General features: G+C 39.0%; 1 long non-coding RNA gene across 2 annotated transcripts; it reads left to right on the top strand.

Moving 5' to 3' along the window:
- Nucleotides 1–2,465: 2,465 nt before the first annotated feature.
- On the top strand, nucleotides 2,466–18,676 carry LOC110903464. 2 transcript variants are annotated; one of them, XR_002571969.2, is made up of 4 exons: nucleotides 2,466–2,698; nucleotides 3,489–3,525; nucleotides 3,611–3,674; nucleotides 18,559–18,676. It is a non-coding gene; the product is annotated as an uncharacterized LOC110903464 (long non-coding RNA). The 2 variants fall into 2 exon arrangements; XR_004876442.1 differs by lacking the exon at nucleotides 18,559–18,676 and having other exon boundaries at nucleotides 2,484–2,698; nucleotides 3,611–3,792.
- The last annotated feature ends 475 nt before the right edge of the window (nucleotides 18,677–19,151 follow it).

The raw sequence follows: 19,151 nt of genomic DNA, 5'->3' as shown, positions 1-19,151 counted from the left end.
TAAATTTACATTTATTCAACCTGTACAATATTGTTCTTATAGATATAACTTTTTATTATTTAATATAAAAATTATATTTATTCAACTTGTGCAATAAAGAAGGTTTTTAAAGATATATTGTTTTATTATTTAGTATATAAAATTTATTTATTCAACCCGTGTAATACACGGGGTTATAACCTAGTATCTCTATATAGACTCCCTTCTCCAAATAACACAGATGATGGCAATATCGTAAATAATAGCTTAAAACTGTCCTATTGATATACTGTTCCTAAGATCATTCATCTTTTGTTATATTATAGAATAGAATGAGATGATTTGGGCTATGTGTCCTTGAATGGTGGAGCCATTTTGCTGATGTGGCATCCATTGGTTTAGTGAACCTTGATTTTGGGAAGGAAGTTGTCTAATTCTAAATACACAAACGAAATTTGACAATACACAAACCAAACACTTCATTTGGACGCGGGATCCGAAAGTTTTTGGGTCGGATATATGGTTTTTCCTTCCGTATATAAAACTTATAACCCGGACTTCTCTAACCTTCATTCATACATCTCCGCCTCCTAGGGTTTTATTCTTCCATCACAAGTTTCTGTTCTCCATCTCTAAATCGGCTCTCAACTATCTTCAACATCAAGGTTCGGCTCCCCAAAGATCTTCAGATCAAGGTTAGATCAACAATTATTTCGATTAACCATGATAATTTTATCATTCTTTAACATTCGATTTTTCTTTTAGTTGTTGATTTAATTGATCTTCATTGGTTCTGACCTAGGGTTTCTTCATCTTCAATTGCTTTTCGGTTCTGATAGTTAAATGTCGTCGACACTAAGGTACGAATCTGTTATTTATCTATTACTCAGATTTTAGGGTTCCTGTTGATGATTTGCAATATGAATTTAGGGTTTATGTGATTTTGATAATTGGGCATATGGGTTTGACTTGAATTTGGATTGTAAATAAGTTTATTGATCTTCAACAATTGAATTAGGGTTTTTTGCTGGCTAATTATTATTTTTTTCAGTGTTCTTGATTGTTTGTGTGGAATGTTTAATTTTTTTTTCATCTTCTAGTATGTAGCAGGAAGCGGGTTGAAGACAACGCCATGGTCAGAAGTCATAAGTAATAAGTTACAAGAGTGGTGGCACTGAGAGATAGTGGAAAAGATTTGAATTTGGTTTCAGAATGGATATATGTGTGCACTGCAAGAGTTGTTCGATCGATTTAGATATATACAATTTACGTTTGATTGTTAGTGTTTTGTTTAGATCTGTTATATAATTTGATCTGGTAGTTTATCTGACAAGCTTCTGGTAACATAGTTTGATGTGTTAACCATGCCGAAGAATTCAATATATCACTTCTTTTTTAGTATAACATGACAACAGTCCTGTATTTAACTTAAAACTTATGAATAATTCTCTCTATTTGTACAGCGGATATTCGTTATTACGGGACCCACATTGCAAGGTTTGGCCTTCACTAAGAAAGAGATAGATGCTGATTATTTACGTGGTCTTCTTCCTCCGGTTCTTGTCAATCACGATGTTCAGGTATTAATATTTTATGTACTCATCGCATATTCTATTTACATAGCTTTTACAATTTAATATATGAATACATGGAGAATATTTTATATTTGTAATGCCCTCGATAACCAGGTAAAAAAGATGATGCATAATATTCGTCAATATGAAATGCCACTACAAAGGTACCAAGCCAAAGCCATGATGGACCTTCAGGTAAACTGTGCAACTTACATGGAAGTGGTACTCCTAAACTATTTTTCTTATAATGGTCCAACTTGGGTTTCGATTATCTCAAACGGGTCAAATAAAGAGCGAGGCTTTTTTTATTTCTCGATCTTTAATGCTCTAAACCTAACTTTCTTTCACGATTCATGTTTAATTTATGTTTAATCATGGTTTACTTCCCGTTGTCTGTAATCTGATTAGATTTTGCTTCTGCTTGAGTGAATTTGTGTGGAGGGTTACTGATAATGAATTTGGACCCCAAATATGAAGAATTGTTGAATATGATGTTTTAATGAAGTGAAAGTTCTAAAACTTCGATTAAATTCTTCTTTTGGAAGATTGTACTTTGGGGTGATGAGATCAAAATAAGTATACATTATGATGCTCATTTATGTTATTTATATCCAATTTTCATATTTTTGACAGATGAAAATGGATTCAAAACACATACCCTGAGGCTTGGAGCTGGTACTATTGTTTTCTACTCGCTACTCTACACAAGGTGGAAAAAGGTTGCTAATTTATTTATACACTAAATATGACCAATTTCTCATGACATTTACATTAGATACATTTCCTTATAAACGGCAATATTGACCCACTTTGATTAATCGAAAAATGATATCAAGCATCTTGAGGTTTGAATCCTATATTAGTACTATACCACTGCTTCATTAGGGATAAGAGAAGTGGAAAAAGCATTTAGTGAAGTACTATGTTTATTTTTAGAAGCTATATGATGTTCTTATGTTAGATTGGTATTGGATTGCTACTATTTGAATCTGTTTCAGCTGATATTCTTATAGTTTAACCATTTTTTGGCTATTCGTTTTATAATGATACGGGTGCAGCAATTCGTGGACTTCCGCTTTTCAGCAAGGATACATTAGAACATATTCCTAAGATTGTTGACATTCTTGCATAACTTCTGATAGCTGGTAAAACTGTTTTACTTTTTTTTTATTTTGCTTTATGATATATGTTGTATGGCATGCATGTGCACACACATATATACATACATATTCAGACACACACATATACACGCATTTCTTGATAGTTGGTATCAAACAAGAAGACATAAATTCATGAAAAGTCAAGGATGGGCACACAAAATGATTTTTTATAATTTTCATTTCAGTTATTCTAGTTCCCACCATTGTATAAGTTTTGGTGGCCTTGATTTTCCAATGAAAATAATCTTAAAAAAGAAGATTTCTCATTATGATGCCCAAATCCCATTTTGTTTTACCTTTTCTCTCATAAACAATAGCAGCCCTTCTTCGTCTCTCTACATCAATATTCTTCTCCAATCAATTCACAAAAGTATGTGTTCTTGATCTTTAGGAAAACAAGGAGGGCCTTAAATTACTAAAGATTCACTTACTTATGTATGGATCAATTCGATTTTTTTTAATCTCTAATATGTAAAAGGTTAAAATGTGAAAGATCGAGTCTTTCGTACTTCAAGTCCACCTTTGCCGTTACACATTGGTAAGTATATATCACATGTTTGCGATTATTTATTAAATTTTTTAACTTTTTTGTCATGCTTTTGTTCAGTAATTTTTTTAAATTCGTCGATTTGGTAGAAAAGTTTGATTTAGTAACATTGTTGTTGTGTTGTTATTTACTTGATTGTTTTTGTATGAAATGCATATATAGGATAGGTACTCTGTTTATCTTCAGGGGAATATAAATATAATATTCATATCTTTGATTTGATTGTAGACTCATGGCCTAAGAAAGCTATTGGAGTGTCTTACAGGTTCATTATTTCTTTTCATTTAATACATCATGGAATTAAGAGACTTGCAATTGTTCAACTTATTACCTTTGTTTGGTTTTGGCAGGCCTTTGTATCTGTAGGGAAGCAAGAAGGCATTAAAGGCTATTGGAAGGGTTAATCTATTTCAGGTACCTTTCTTTATTTAGTTCATAACATTACACATATTCAGTTTTACAAGGGAATGTTTTATAATCGGTTCAAATTATCATGTTTTATTTTTTAAAATTTCACATTGGTTTTTATAGATGGTGGTGGTTGAAAACCGGTGCTCGTAATCGTATAACTTTATGATTTTATATGAGTTTTAATCTTGAATGGCCTACTTTTAATCAAATATGTGTTTTGCAGGTTTGATAAAGTTTAAGGAGCATTTCGGGAGCTTTACGAGTCACCGGGTCGAAAACCGGAGCACCGGGACGCGTTACGGATCAACCGGGAGTGCGAGGAGTGAAAAAATGAGAATTGGGTTTCAAGAGGCCGTCGCCGACGGGTCTTGGGCCGTCCCGGACGGGCTCTAGAAACACCCGTATCCAGCTAATCAAGCCGTCGGAGAAGAACTTCACTAGACGAACCCGTCGGCGACGGGGTCATGCCCGTCGGCGACAGGCAGCAGAAAACTGGAACCGGAAATTTTGTGTTTTTGGGGTGAAAATCGATTTCCATGGGTCTTGGGGGGCATTCAATACGGGAGTTACACAATTCTTGGAGTTTGAACTTGTTCTTGGAGCCATTACCATCAATTATTCACCTACCATTCAACTCTCTACAACATCAATCATCTGAATCAAGATCAAGAACCATATCACAATCTTGATTCCAAACCCTAACCATCATTCCATTCATCCATCCATTCATCATCATCCATAACCAAACCTTCATCATTCACCAATCCTTCATCCTACAAGCTTCAAGATGACTCCATCCGCATTCCAAACATCCGGTGATCAAGTTGCATCGACCATGAGCGGCTAATCATCTCGGTTTCACCCCGGTGTAGGTAGTTGTTAATTTTAGGGTTTCGAATTGTTCTTGTTTCAACTTAGTGACAATTTGTTATTTGATTTTTGAAACTCTTGATAATAGTGTTACATTTGTTGCGAATTCGTGAATTGTCGTGCGATGTTAAAAGTTATGACTTTGCGAAATGGTGATATGTAATTGTGCATTATCGTTGTTAGGATTTACTTGTGTTGATTACAAAGTGTCTTTTTGTCCGTTCTTCGGGACGTTGATAGCTAGTAGCACCTAAGTCACGGTACACTAAATCCATTAATCGAATGCATTTGAGTTGAATCTAAAACTTGTAGAAACCCTAGGTTAGCAATTACCGAAACCGGGCGTGATTCCTTTTTATTATTATTGTTCTAGTAACCAATTTTCTTGCAATTGTTAATTAGTAGTTGTTAACCATTCGCATCAATTCATTTAGTTGAAAATCATATTTCTCCATTAAACGAAAATACAAAAACACTTTAGCAAGCTTCATAAATTGTGACAATTATTTTAATTCATTCGAATCCATACACAAACCACATACTCTTCGTGGTTCGACCCCTTACTACCACTAACACATTGTTAAGGGTAATTTGGGCTTATAAATATTATCTTTGACTGGAGCGCGACACTCCGATCAAATTTTGGCGCCGTTGCCGGTGAGTGCGTGCGCTTTGTGTTTGGATATTGTTTGAATTTACGTGATTATCTGTTTAATTTGTTTAGCTTTCTTTTTGTACTTGACTTTTTCCTTGTTACGCGAGGTGTGTTACTTGTGCAGGTTACAGGTAGTGCATGCATACGCGGAACTCCGGGAGGACTTCACCTTTAGTCTACGAACCGGAAATCGAAAGACTCGCAAGAAGGAATCTAGCAAGCCGGTTAGAAGCAACTCTTGCTTCTAATCAAACCAACCAAACACCACCACTCACACCGACCATTGAAACCGATTCAATGGCGAACCACAACTCCAATCAAAACTTCAACTCCAACCAAAACCTCAACCCAAATCAATTCCAATCTCGAGGAACATTTTATCCTGCCCAAAACGTCCAACCTATACCTCAAGAACAACCGGGTGGTAACACCAATGCTAGACCACACACTCCACCTTTCCGAAACCAAAATCCCAATAACACCCAACGAACACCCCAACAACAAACCCTTCATCGACAAGCGTCGTTACCCATCAACCTTGATGATCGGAATGTCAATTCCGATCGTAGAGGTAATCGTGATCGCGGCAATCCCGCGGATGAAGACCCATTTTTCAATATCGACGACTTGAGGAATGCAATCCCCGATGATGGACCTTATAGTGTTCCCGGTTATCAATCGCCGGAACATGTAAGCATTCATACAGAAGACTCGGATGATGGGGGTTATTATGATGATCGAGTGAACGATGATGAAGATTGGGGATACATTAATAGGGGTAATGTCTACAACGCAAGGGAATATGAAGATGAAGAGTTTGGCTATCAAAATGCCAACTACGTTGGGGATGAAGAGTATGTCTATGGGAATAGAAGGAATGACGGTTACGGGAATAACCGCCAACCACGAAACAACAATCAACGGAATCGAAATGAAGGGTATTACAATAACAATAATAATGGAAACCCCAACCGGATTCCTCGTTTCGTGGGAGGTGGAAATCAAAGAGGTAATCAAGGTGGGAATCAAGTAAGGGGTGAGAGAAGAGATGAGCGACGAGATGAAAGAAGGAATGAGAGAAGGGACGAAAGAAGAGATAACCGGAGAAATGATGATCAAGAAGTTAACGGTCCTTATCGTCGCCAACAACCTCAACGGGGAGTGAATAACCGTTTCAGGCCCATTTTTACTGAAAATGATTCACCGATAGTTTGTGAGCGAAGGATGTTTGATTGTAAACCTCATTACATCAACATACTTTCCCATTTCAACGGGAGATCCAACGATGAGCCGTACACACATTTGGCGGAATTTTCTTCTATTTGTAGCACTATTGGGGGGCACAACTTTGCGCTAGAAGAGGTCAAACTTCGCTTATTCCAATTCTCATTGAAAGACAAAGCGAAGCAATGGTTCCTTACCCTCCCGGCCAATAGCATCCGCACATGGGGAGAGATGCAACAAGCGTTTCTCGATGAATATTATTCTATGGCAAAGACCGATGATGCTCGTGATGAAATTAGGTCTTTTCGCCAATTATCGAGTGAGCCACTGCATGAGGCGTTCACTCGATTCAAGGAAATGATGCGAAGATGCCCACATCATCAAATTGAAAAGTGGGAATTGGTCAAGTGCTTTGTACGGGGTTTATATGATACAACATGGAATCGTCTCGAGTCGACAAGTAATGGGACTCTTTTGAGCAATCACGAAGACGATGATTGGGAGTTTTTAGAGCGGATGAGTAAGCGGTCAAAAGAGAAAGAGTCGGCCGATAGAGCTAAAAAACACCCCGTTTCCCGATCACTTCCCGATCTTGACTCTAAAGATCGGATTTCTACTCTAGAGCGGGAAATGGCTCGAATGAAGAAGAAGGAGGTTAATGCGGTCCAATTTGATGTGTGTGAGGAGTGTGGTGATATTGGGCATAGAGTGGAACAATGTCCATCGGGGCCGAGTAACTACACGGAAGAAGTCAATCAGGTGTATGGAGATAGGAAGCAATATGACATGAACTCCAACACTTACCATCCGGGTTTGAGAAATCACCCTAACTTCCGATATGGTAATGCTTCAAATCAAATGAACCCGAATTTCCAATCGGGTAATCAAGGAGGTCAAAGCGGATCATCATATCAAAACCGTCAAGGTGGTAACCAAGGAGGTTATCAACGAAATTACAACCAAGCGTACCAAGGTGGGTATCAAAAGAATTATAATAATCAAGGCGGTAACGGAAGCGGGTCGAACAATCAAACCAGGGGCGATGACTTGAGTGCCAAGATGGATGCCTTGCTGAACATGCAAAAGGAATCTCAAAGCAACATAAAAGAGACTCACAATGATGTCAAAGAGATGAAGAAGATAAACGAGATTCTAGATAAAGCACATGAGGCATTGGCGAAACAAGTGGGCCAACTAGCGGAAGAAGTGGCCCAGATAAAGGGAAGCATGGGGAAGCTTCCAAGTGACACCACGATAAACCCTAAACATCAAGGGTCAAGTTCAAGGAACACACGTGAGATACCAATTAATAAAATTACTTTACGTAGTGGTCGAGTTGTTGATAATGGTGTCAAAACACCACCACCCCAATTTGTTGAAGGGGTGGTGGAAGATGCTAGTGATGATGAGCTTGAGGATGGTCAAACGGGTCAAAATAAAAATGATTTGAAAAAGAATAATGTTACTCCCGTTGCGACCATCCCCGCCCCAAGGCTAAGGAAAAGGGTGTGGAGGCTAATACCGCCCCTTATCCCGAAGCATTGAAGGGACCCATGAAAAAGGTTGTAAACAAAAGAGGTCCGCAACAAGAAGAGTTGTTGAAAATTTTCAAACAAGTCAAAATTAACTTACCTCTTTTGGATGCAATTAAACAAGTACCGTCGTATGCTAAGTACTTGAAAGATTTGTGTACCCAAAAACGCACTCACAAATTTCCAAAAAAAATTAGATTTAACCGAAAACGTGAGTTCGATTCTTTCGGGTGCACTTCCACCTAAGCTCCAAGATCCGGGTGCGCCTATCATTTCAATTCAAGTAGGCGATTTTAAAATCAACCGGGCACTTCTAGATCTTGGTGCTAGCGTAAGCATTCTACCGGGTAGTTTGTATGACCAATACGAGTTTGGTCCACTTCAATCGTCAAACACCACCGTGGTGTTAGCCGATTTGACACCCAAACTACCCCGTGGAATTGTTTCGTATGTGATAGTGAAAATCGAGGATTTTTACTATCCGGTGGACTTTTTGGTACTTGATTATGTGGCCAAGGACCCAACCAAACAACCTACGGTGATTTTGGGTCGACCGTTCTTAGCAACTGCAAATGCTCAAATTGACTGCAGAACAGGAACGGTTGACATGACATTTGGAAACCGAAGGTTGAGGTTGCATGTTTTTTCCGGACTTATGAGCCCTCCAGTTGATGATGAATGCTATATGGTAGACATTGTTGACACGTGTATACCTCTTTGCGACATAGTCGTTTATGGGGAAAACACAATGGAGGATTGTTATATGTTTGATAGGTCACAGGTGGAGGTGGAGCAAAGCATGGACGAGGAAGTAAGGAGTTTGGAGGTGCTTGCGGTTAGAGAAGGAAAACCGACATGGACGCACCAAGTTGAAAGCTTACCGGAGAGCATTGACACTAAATTGAAGCCGTCATTAGTAGAGCCTTCGGAAGTTGAGTTGAAAGCATTGCCAAAGCATCTCAAGTATGCTTATGTTGGAGAAGGCAATACCCTCCCGGTTATTATTGCATCAAATTTAACCGTAGAGCAAGAGAAAAAGTTGATGGAGGTATTGGTCATCAATCGATCGGCGATTGGATGGACCATTGCGGATTTGAAGGGTATTAGTCCCTCGGTGGTGATGCACATAATCATCACGGAAGAGAATGTGACTCCCGTTCGAGATGCACAAACGCGGTTAAATCCGAACACGCGGGAGGTCGTGAAGAAAGAAGTGTTGAAGTGGCTTGATGCGGGTATCATTTACCCAATCTCGGACAGCCAATTGGTGAGCCCAACACAGACGGTTCCCAAGAAAGCTGGTATACAAGTCGTCAAAAATGACGCAGGTGAAGAGGTAGCCACCCGGCCGTTAACCGGGTGGCGAATTTGTATTGATTATAGGAAGTTGAATACCGCAACTTCCAAAGATCATTTTCCTTTACCGTTCATAGATCAAATAGTTGAGAAATTGTCGGGGCAAAAATTCTATTGCTTCTTAGATGGTTATTCCGGTTATAACCAAATTGCCATCCATCCGGAAGATCAATCAAAGACTACGTTTACATGTCCTTATGGTACATTCGCATTTAGGCGAATGCCGTTTGGATTATGTAATGCTCCCGCCACCTTCCAAAGGTGCATGATGAGTATCTTCTCCGATATGGTGGGAAAGTCTTTAGAAATCTTCATGGATGATTTCTCAATTTTTGGATCATCTTTTGAGACTTGCTTGGACCAACTAGATAAAGTGTTAAAACGATGTGTTGAGACTAGTTTGGTCCTAAGTCGGGAAAAGAGCCATTTTATGGTTCAAGAGGGAATTGTGTTGGGACATGTGGTGTCAAGTCGTGGGATAGAGGTTGATTGTGCTAAGGTACAAGTTATATCTACTTTACCGTATCCCACGACTGTTAAAGGTGTTAGGTCGTTTTTAGGTCATGCGGGGTTTTATAGGCGGTTTATTAAGGGTTTTAGTGATATAACAAAGCCTTTATGTAATTTGTTGTTAAAAGACCAACCGTTTGATTTCAATGAAAATTGCCAAAATGCTTTTAACAATTTGAAAGAGAAGTTAGTGGAGGCCCCAATCTTGCAATCGCCAAATTGGTCTTTACCTTTTGAAATAATGTGCGATGCAAGTGATTATGCGGTGGGGGCCGTGTTGGGACAACGGGTTGACAAGAAACCCGTTGCCATATACTACGCAAGTAAGACTCTTTCGGATGCGCAATTGAATTACACAACCACTGAAAAAGAGCTACTTGCGGTGGTATATGCATTGGATAAATTTCGGTCTTACATATGGGGTAGTAAAGTGATTATTTACTCGGATCACACTGCAGTTAGGTACCTCACGGAGAAGAAAGATGCGAAGCCGAGGTTAATCCGATGGGTGTTGTTGCTCCAAGAGTTTGATTTGGAGATACGGGACAAGAAGGGTATTGAGAATGTGGTAGCGGACCACTTGTCCCGATTGATGGTTGAAGAGGATCCGAAGGCCTTAGAAATCAATGAGTCTTTCCCCGATGAGCATATAATGAAATTAGATAAATTGCCATGGTATGCTAACATTGTCAATTATCTTGTTACAGTTGATATGCCGGAACATTGGGATAGACGGAAAAGGTAACACTTCATGTCCCAAACCAAATACTATCGGTTGGAAGAACCGCATTTGTGGAAGGAGTGTGCGGATCAAGTTATAAGAAGATGCATTGATGACGAAGAGATTCCAAGCGTGTTGCAGCATCTACACTCGTTTGCATGTGGTGGTCACTTTAGTGGTCACAAAACGGGTCACAAAGTGTTGAATAGTGGCCTTTATTGGCCGACCATTTTCAAAGATGCAAATGAGTTTGCCAAAAATTGCATAGAGTGTCAAAAATTAGGGGGTATCTCAAAAAGGGATGAGATGCCCATGCAGCCAATCCTTATAGTCGATGTGTTTTCGATGTATGGGGTATTGATTTCATGGGCCCATTCCCCAATTCCTATGGCAATTTGTATATCTTGGTTGCCGTTGACTATGTGTCAAAATGGGTCGAAGCAATAGCCACCAAGACAAACGACCATTCCGTAGTGTGTAATTTTGTCCAAACCAATATTTTCTCAAGGTTTGGGATTCCTCGTGTCATCATAAGTGATGGAGGATCCCATTTTAAAAATTTTCGGTTTGGGAAACTTCTAAAGCGGTTTGGTGTTGACCATAGGATTGCCACTCCCTATCACCCGCAAACAAGCGGGCAAGTTGAGGTGTCAAATAGGCAAATCAAAGAGATTTTGCAAAAGACTGTGCGGGCAGACCGTAGGGATTGGTCAATTAAGTTGAACGATGCTTTATGGGCCTACCGGACGGCACATAAGACACCCATAGGCACTACACCTTACCGGTTGGTTTACGGTAAAAACTGTCATTTACCGGTTGAACTTGTGCACAAATCGTTATGGGCTATTAAAGAGGTTAATGTGCAATATGATGATGCAGGTAAGGAATGGAAACTCAAGTTATGCGAGTTGGAGCTAAGGGAGATGGCATATGAATGCGCGTCCAAGTATAAGGATGGGATGAAAAGAGCGCATGATGCCAAGTTGAGGAAGAAAGAGTTTGAAGTGGGTCAAAAGGTGTGGCTCTACAATTCGAAGCTCAAGTTCTTTCCCGGAAAGCTCTGAAGCAAATGGATGGGACCCTATGTTGTCACCCGGGTCGGGCAATTGGGTGATGTTACTATCGAGGACCCGAACGACGGGGTACGGAAAACGGTAAATGGTCATCGGCTAAAACCGTTTCTCGACGGTAACGAAAAGGTAGACGAAAACAAAGAATCGGTAAGCTTCGTGGCAAGCTTTCCGGTTTATGAGGTCGAATGAAAAGGACCGGTAACGTTTGGTGTAAAGTTATGTACAATTACTTAATTGATTGCGTGTTTTGATGTTAACCGTTCTCGTTTCATACTAACCTTTCTTAATTGTGTGAAGTCCGGGCACTCTAAACGGGTTACAAAGATACAAGAATTTGTAGGTACAACATGTTCGCGGGACAACCATTTTTATGAAGAGACGAAGGATATGAGCATCAAGCGATAAAAATCAGGTGCATGTGTTTCTTTTTACTTTGATTGTTAGTTAGGAATAAGTGGATTGTAATGTGTATTTTAATTTCCGTGGTGAAAAGTTGGGAAGGTTAGTCGTGTCACATCCCTTGTGCATTTTTAAAAACTCTAGTTCTTACACATTGAGGACAATATGTACTTCAAGTGTGGGGATGGGGGAGTAGTAAAAATTTTCGATTTTGACCCATGCATTTAAACACTACACATTGAGGACAATGTTTGCCTCAAGTGTGGGGATGGGGGAAATTTCAAAAAATTTTCAAAAATGTCTTGTTTCAAAAGCAATCTTAAAAGCACAAGTGACCAAGTCAATGAGGGATGGCACAACCCATTTGGTCTTTTGTCATGGTCAAGTTCAAATTAATAGCATGACGGGTATTTAGCGGGTGGTTATTTGGGAATAATCCGCCTAAGAAACTAGTATATCATGCATATCACATATCATACCCTTATACGTGAGGTTTGAGACACTTTTATATCATAGAGTTGCATTTACGTGTTTCTTTGTTGAGTGGACCATTAGTCGCGTATTGTAGAACTTGCAACTTTTGATACGTTCGAGACCATAGACCGAATACAAGCACGAGAATGATTAAGGCATTAGGTAAACCTTTTCCTTTTACACCATTTTTATATCCTTACCCAAAAATTATCCCTTAGTAGCCAACTTTGAGCCTAAACCTTTCGTTTGACAACCCACTTAGCCCATGACCATAAGCCTTTTCCTTTTAGCCCCGTGTGATGAAAATTCGATTTTAGGAACTTATGTTTGTATAGTTGTGATTCAAAAAAAAAATTTCAGAAAATGTTGCAAAAAAGATGAAAATGCATTGAGAAAAACGCAAAAAGATGTGCTAGTAATTGTTGAATAAAAGGCAAAAGTTGTTGCCTCATAGTTGACGTGTATACTTAGTTTTGTTTAGTTTAGTGGTTTATAATATAAATCAAATTTTTCATCACCTTAGCCACTTTAAAATATCCTATTCCCTACCCTTAGCCTAGCCCCGTTACAACCCTTCAAAGACCTTTTGACTTGTGCTTAGTATTGGTGATCGGTGGTGGAGAATGATTGAGTTGCAAGCCTATGCGGGTACGTGTTCTACCGGTTTCGAGCGATTAGCTGATTGTAGTGCTAATACATTATACATATTAGCCAAATGTTAAGCCGAGTGGAGAGAACATTGTGAGGGATATGCATGACTTGTTAGTTTTACGGGCTGTCACACCCCGATTTCCACGTGTATCACCGGTGGGCCCGATGGGGGATTACCGTGACGTAGTTGGCAACAATATAGTCAAACCACACAACTATATGAATGCACAGCGGAAGCATAAAGATAAATATAATTCAACCTTTGATTGTAATATCGAATGTATCACAATAGTCGAATGGTATCCACAGGGGATCAAAATAATAATAAAAATATTGTTCAACAGACAAGGCATCAAAGCTTGCGAGACTTCTTAAGATGCTAAGGAGCTATTGCCAGCCGATTACGTGTAGTACCTGCACTTAATCTTTTTGGGAAAATACGTCAGTTTACACTGGTAAATACATTCAACCGACACTTTTGAAAAATGTTTATTAAAAATTGATTTGAATGCACAAGGCACAAACTCTTTTATAACTTGGGAGAATTATTTAATATTATAATCTTGTGAACGAATTACATGTTCCTTCTTTGCGTTCAGTAGCCCAGATCTAGTCCGGGTTAAAGATCAATAGACACACCACATTGCGTAAAACCGCGGTGGGTAAACCAACGGTTACGTCTTTTAATAATATAGACATAATACCGGGTGTACGCCTACACCCGAGTGTCGAGGTCGTGGCCATTTCGTAAAATGATGCCTAGGATATCCAGGACATGGTCATTAACCCCCCAAAGGCTTTTAAGTAACAAGACTGTTTAAATGAGCCGATCAAATTATTCAATTAACCACCTAAGCGATGGAAGATTTGATGCTCAATCAAGCGGTATTTTATATATACCGTAACCCAAGCCCGTAATACGGAAAATAAGTTAAAAGTATTTACCTTTGCAAATATTGTCCTTAATTGATTAAATCACAGATATCTTTTACTGGGGCTCCTATTCTGGAACGAAGGTTTTAAAATAACCTATTAGAATCCTAACGGGTCTTTATATTAGCCGTAGCCTAGACCGGTCAGTTTCAAGGGATAGATACGGTTTAATCGCGTGAAAGGCGAAAACCGGGAATGGAATGTGATTCTGACCCAACAAGTTCGAAGACTTGTTTTATATGGGTTTAATATTCACACTCTGGATTTTGGGGTCAAAATAATATGGTTTGACCCGTATTGGCTAATTTATGTAAACTGGTTACATAAGCCGAACCGTGCGCGCAAAAGGCGCAACGGGTAACCGTAAGAGTCCTACACTTGTTTCCTAAGTCAATATGCCTTAAAGAGGTTGTGATATCAGTAGGATACCTTCCGTGATGCCCGTAACGAGTTTAAGTTCATTTTATGCCCCGAAGGGGTATTTCGGTCTTTTTAAAGATTATAAAATAGATTTCTGAGTTCTATAGGAAATCTGAGTTTCCCGATCAGTTTATAAAGTTTGAAATACTTTATTTATTATTTAAAATCAGTAGCAACTGGAATCGGGTCAAAAGACCTTGTAGAACTCAAGTTTTGGCCGAAAAGGGCATATTCGGTATTTACCGAACCGTAGCCATAACCGCAGGTTATGAGCAGGTTAAAATTGATTAAAAATCTTTAAAAATCCCAAAATATTATTTTACAACAGTGAGTAAAAGGTTTGGTGACGAAATCTTAGTTTAGGTAGGCGTTATGCTAATCGCGCCGTTTATTACAAAAGTTTCTTTTATTTGCGCTATTTAGCATAACTCCTATTCTAGACCTCGGATTGGCGTCAAACTTTAAGGACATGCTTAGAATTTAGTAAGCAAGGTTATGGTCCCTTCACGCGTCCGAAATACTCGTTTTATTTTGAAAAGGGCGTTACGGTCAACTTTTAAGCAATTAACGGAAATGCGTAAAAGACTCGGACAAACAACGAACCGGTCACAGAGGGTGATACCATCACGTGACCTGGTCCTAAGAGAGTCCTAAGGCATATCTACATTGCACTAAAACGGGTCAGAACTGAAGTCAAAGCAAAAGTCAAACTTTTGCGACATTCGGCTCCGAACCGGGTCAATATAGCAAATGGCCGAATCAAACGAGCTTAGACAAGTTTATATACTTAATATCATGTTTTATAAGTGTTCAAACAGGTTTCATAACATCTATATTACAGATTATGCAAGAATCGCAAAAATGGCTTTCTGTTGACGTTTTAAGTATACGTTTGACTCGACATTTGAACTAGTTAGAGTGGTGATCAGAGGGAACCCTTTTAGGGGTTTATTACCCATACAAATACCAACTTATAACTACTTTTGATCCGAGATATGACTGAGCCATTAAGGACTTATCTCGAAGTCAAACCGTAGTTACGACGGTTTGATTTTTAGCTATTTAACTAAGTAAAACTAAACCACAAAGGATTTAAACAACTTACAGAAGCTTGAGCACGATTTAGGATGATAGAATAAAGCTTGGAAGCTCCAGAGGTGATCAAGAGAATGTGTTTTGAGGTGTGGTGAACTTATGCACACAATAGGCCTATTTATAGTGCAAAACTTGGCATGGGATCATCACAACTCAGCCTACCAAGCATCATGGATGTTCAGCAGGTGGCCCTGAGTGCTAGGAGGCAAGTAGAGGGCACCCATGCCTCATTTATTGCACATTTGGCCGTTCACTAGCTCAAAAAGCAAGTTAGTCCAAACTTTCTGCATCTGGACGGTTTACGCGGCCCGCATGAAAGGATCATGTAACTTGTTCGCGGGTCGCATGGGTTTATAAGACAGAACGCGTATATGCAGAAGGCTCGCGGCCCGCATCAACTTGACCATATCTTTTACGCGGCCCGCGTTAGGTTAAATTTTCAAGATTTCTAAATCTTTTATAATCATTGCCAAAATCTTTGTAATTAATAACCAAATCTTTGGTAATTAATAACCTGACCTTTCGGGTTTGAAGGGGTAACTTTGCGATTTGGCCCTCGATTATTTACAACTAAGGGCCTCGTGTTGTTTACCCGCATTGTTAAGCCCCCTGTTAGTTTTTTAATTATCTGGAAAGCCTTAACTTTCATTGTTGACGCTTTTAACCCCTCTCATACGAATTTGATCATAACTTTCTCGTTTTAAAACAGAACTTCGCGGAATTTATATAGTACATTCTAGTGAGCGTATTTTACTGTTACAAAGCCTCGGGTACATCAAAGGGTCACTCAGAGGTATAATTAAACATGTTGACACAGTTAACCCCCTGTAGTTTGTAATCTCTCACTTTCTTCCGCGTTTCGCTTCCGTACGATCCATGATTTATTCGTTTGAAGGTACGAGCATCGTTTAGGGTTACAATACAGTATACTTACCCTTGGTTGACATTTATAACCCTCGAATTTACATACTTTCAAAGTTTGTCAACTTTAGTCCTTTATTCAATATTAAATGCCACGTGTAAACTCAAGACACGTGTCAATACATTATTGGACACAAAATTTCGAGGTGTTACACGGGCGGGTTAATCTTGGATAACCATTGTTATATGTGATTGTTCACTTTATCGGTAAATATGTGGAGAATGTAAAGAATGTGAACTTTTGTATGACAATAGACCTTAACCTTTGTCTCGGGGATGGGATGTATATTCGTTGTTCGACCCACGCGAAAGTGAAAAACAGATTTACTTGAGGACAAGCAAAAGACAAGTGTGGGGATGTGATACGTGGTTGAAAACCGGTGCTCGTAATCGTATAACTTTATGTTTTTATATGAGTTTTAATCTTGAATGGCCTACTTTTAATCAAATATGTGTTTTGCAGGTTTGATAAAGTTTAAGGAGCTTTTCGGGAGCTTTACGAGTCACCGGGTCGAAAACCGGAGCACCGGGATGCGTTACGGATCAACCGGGAGTGCGAGGAGTGAAAAAATGAGAATTGGGTTTCAAGAGGCCGTCGCCGACGGGTCTAGGGCCGTCCTGGACGGGCTCTAGAAACACCCGTCGGCCAGAAACACCCGTATCCAGCTAATCAAGCCGTCGGAGAAGAACTTCACCAGACGAACCCGTCGGCGACGGGGTCATGCCCGTCGGCGACGGGCAGCAGAAAACTGGAACGGGAAATTTTGTGTTTTTGGGGTGAAAATCGATTTCCATGGGTCTTGGGGGGCATTCAATACGGGAGTTACACAATTCTTGGAGTTTGAACTTGTTCTTGGAGCCATTACCATCAATCATTCACCTACCTTTCAACTCTCTACAACATCAATCATCCGAATCAAGATCAAGAACCATATCACAATCTTGATTCCAAACCCTAACCATCAATCCATTCAGCCATCCATTCATCATCATCCATAACCAAACCTTCATCATTCACCAATCCTTCATCCTACAAGCTTCAAGATGACTCCATCCGCATTCCAAACATCCGGTGATCAAGTTGCATCGACCATGAGCGGCTAATCATCTCGGTTTCACCCCGGTGTAGGTAGTTGTTAATTTTAGGGTTTCGAATTGTTCTTGTTTCAACTTAGTGACAATTTGTATTTGATTTTTGAAACTCTTGATAATAGAGTTACATTTGTTGCGAATTCGTGAATTGTCGAGCGATGTTAAAAGTTATGACTTTGCGAAATGGTGATATGTAATTGTGCATTATCGTTGTTAGGATTTACTTGTGTTGATTACAAAGTGTCTTTTTGTCCGTTCTTCGGGACGTTGATAGCTAGTAGCACCTAAGTCACGGTACACTAAATCCGTTAATCGAATGCATTTGAGTTGAATCTAAAACTTGTAGAAACCCTAGGTTAGCAATTACCAAAACCGGGCGTGATTCCTTTTTATTATTATTGTTCTAGTAACCAATTTTCTTGCAATTGTTAATTAGTAGTTGTTAACCATTCGCATCAATTCATTTAGTTAAAAATCATATTTCTCCATTAAACGAAAATACAAAAACACTTTAGCAAGCTTCATAAATTGTGACAATTATTTTAATTCATTCGAATCCATACACAAACCACATACTCTTGGTGGTTCGACCCCTTACTACCACTATCACATTGTTAAGGGTAATTTGGGCTTATAAATATTATCTTTGACCGGAGCGCGACACTCCGATCAGTGGTATAATGGCATGACCGATTTTCTATTGATTAAGATAATTTGGGTCCTACTTACTTGATACAAATAGAAAACGAAGACGGAACCCACAAAATACATTGTGAATACAACTGATATAAATGAGTGGCATATTATGAGTTATATTCATGAACATTATCATCCATTAAATTTTTTTGTTGGTGAAATGAAATAAAAGAATAATTAGTGATTACCTCTGTTAGATTCAGTTTTAATTATCAATTTTATTGCTTTGAATGGATGGGATAACTTAATTTTTCCTATTTTGAAGAATATGATAGTTTTAATACCTGAGGCTATTGAGATGTTCGTTGCGTGTGGATGTGAGACGAACGCCAGTGACGGTGTCAAAATACTCACCGGTCTTCCACATGACTGCTACAAGTAGGTACACATTTATGGTTGTTCTCAGGTTTGACATATCATCATTTTATTGGAATTAAACACTATTTAGTTGTCACTCCATATTGTTAATATTCTGACATTTCGTGGCAATTTTTTGGTCAAATATTATTCCAAACTTCTATTGTTGTGAGTCTAAATAAGAAAGACCCGTGTGACCAAAAACAAGAGGATCACATAGAACCCTCCTTGATCAGGTAACGGGTCAAACCAGGTATGCGTTGAACGAGGTCATCATTAGTATGGGCCGAAACACTCAAGTTTGACCTTTAACTATGTTTTGTTTTCATTTTCATAACCAATTAAGGCGTAAATTGTGACCATAAAACAATAGTATTGGGCTGAATGGGTCAAACTTGATACATGGGACAGTTTCTATTGTGGGCAAGACAGGTGGATTCCAGGTCAAAATAAGTTTGGGTTGAATTGGGTTACCATGAGTATAGGTCGAATTGGCCAGTA

The sequence above is a fragment of the Helianthus annuus genome, chromosome 13, assembly GCF_002127325.2.
Source record: "Helianthus annuus cultivar XRQ/B chromosome 13, HanXRQr2.0-SUNRISE, whole genome shotgun sequence".
Lineage (NCBI taxonomy): Eukaryota > Viridiplantae > Streptophyta > Magnoliopsida > Asterales > Asteraceae > Helianthus > Helianthus annuus.
The sequence above is the reverse complement of the archived record's forward strand: the minus strand, read 5'-3'. Positions and strand labels throughout refer to the sequence as shown.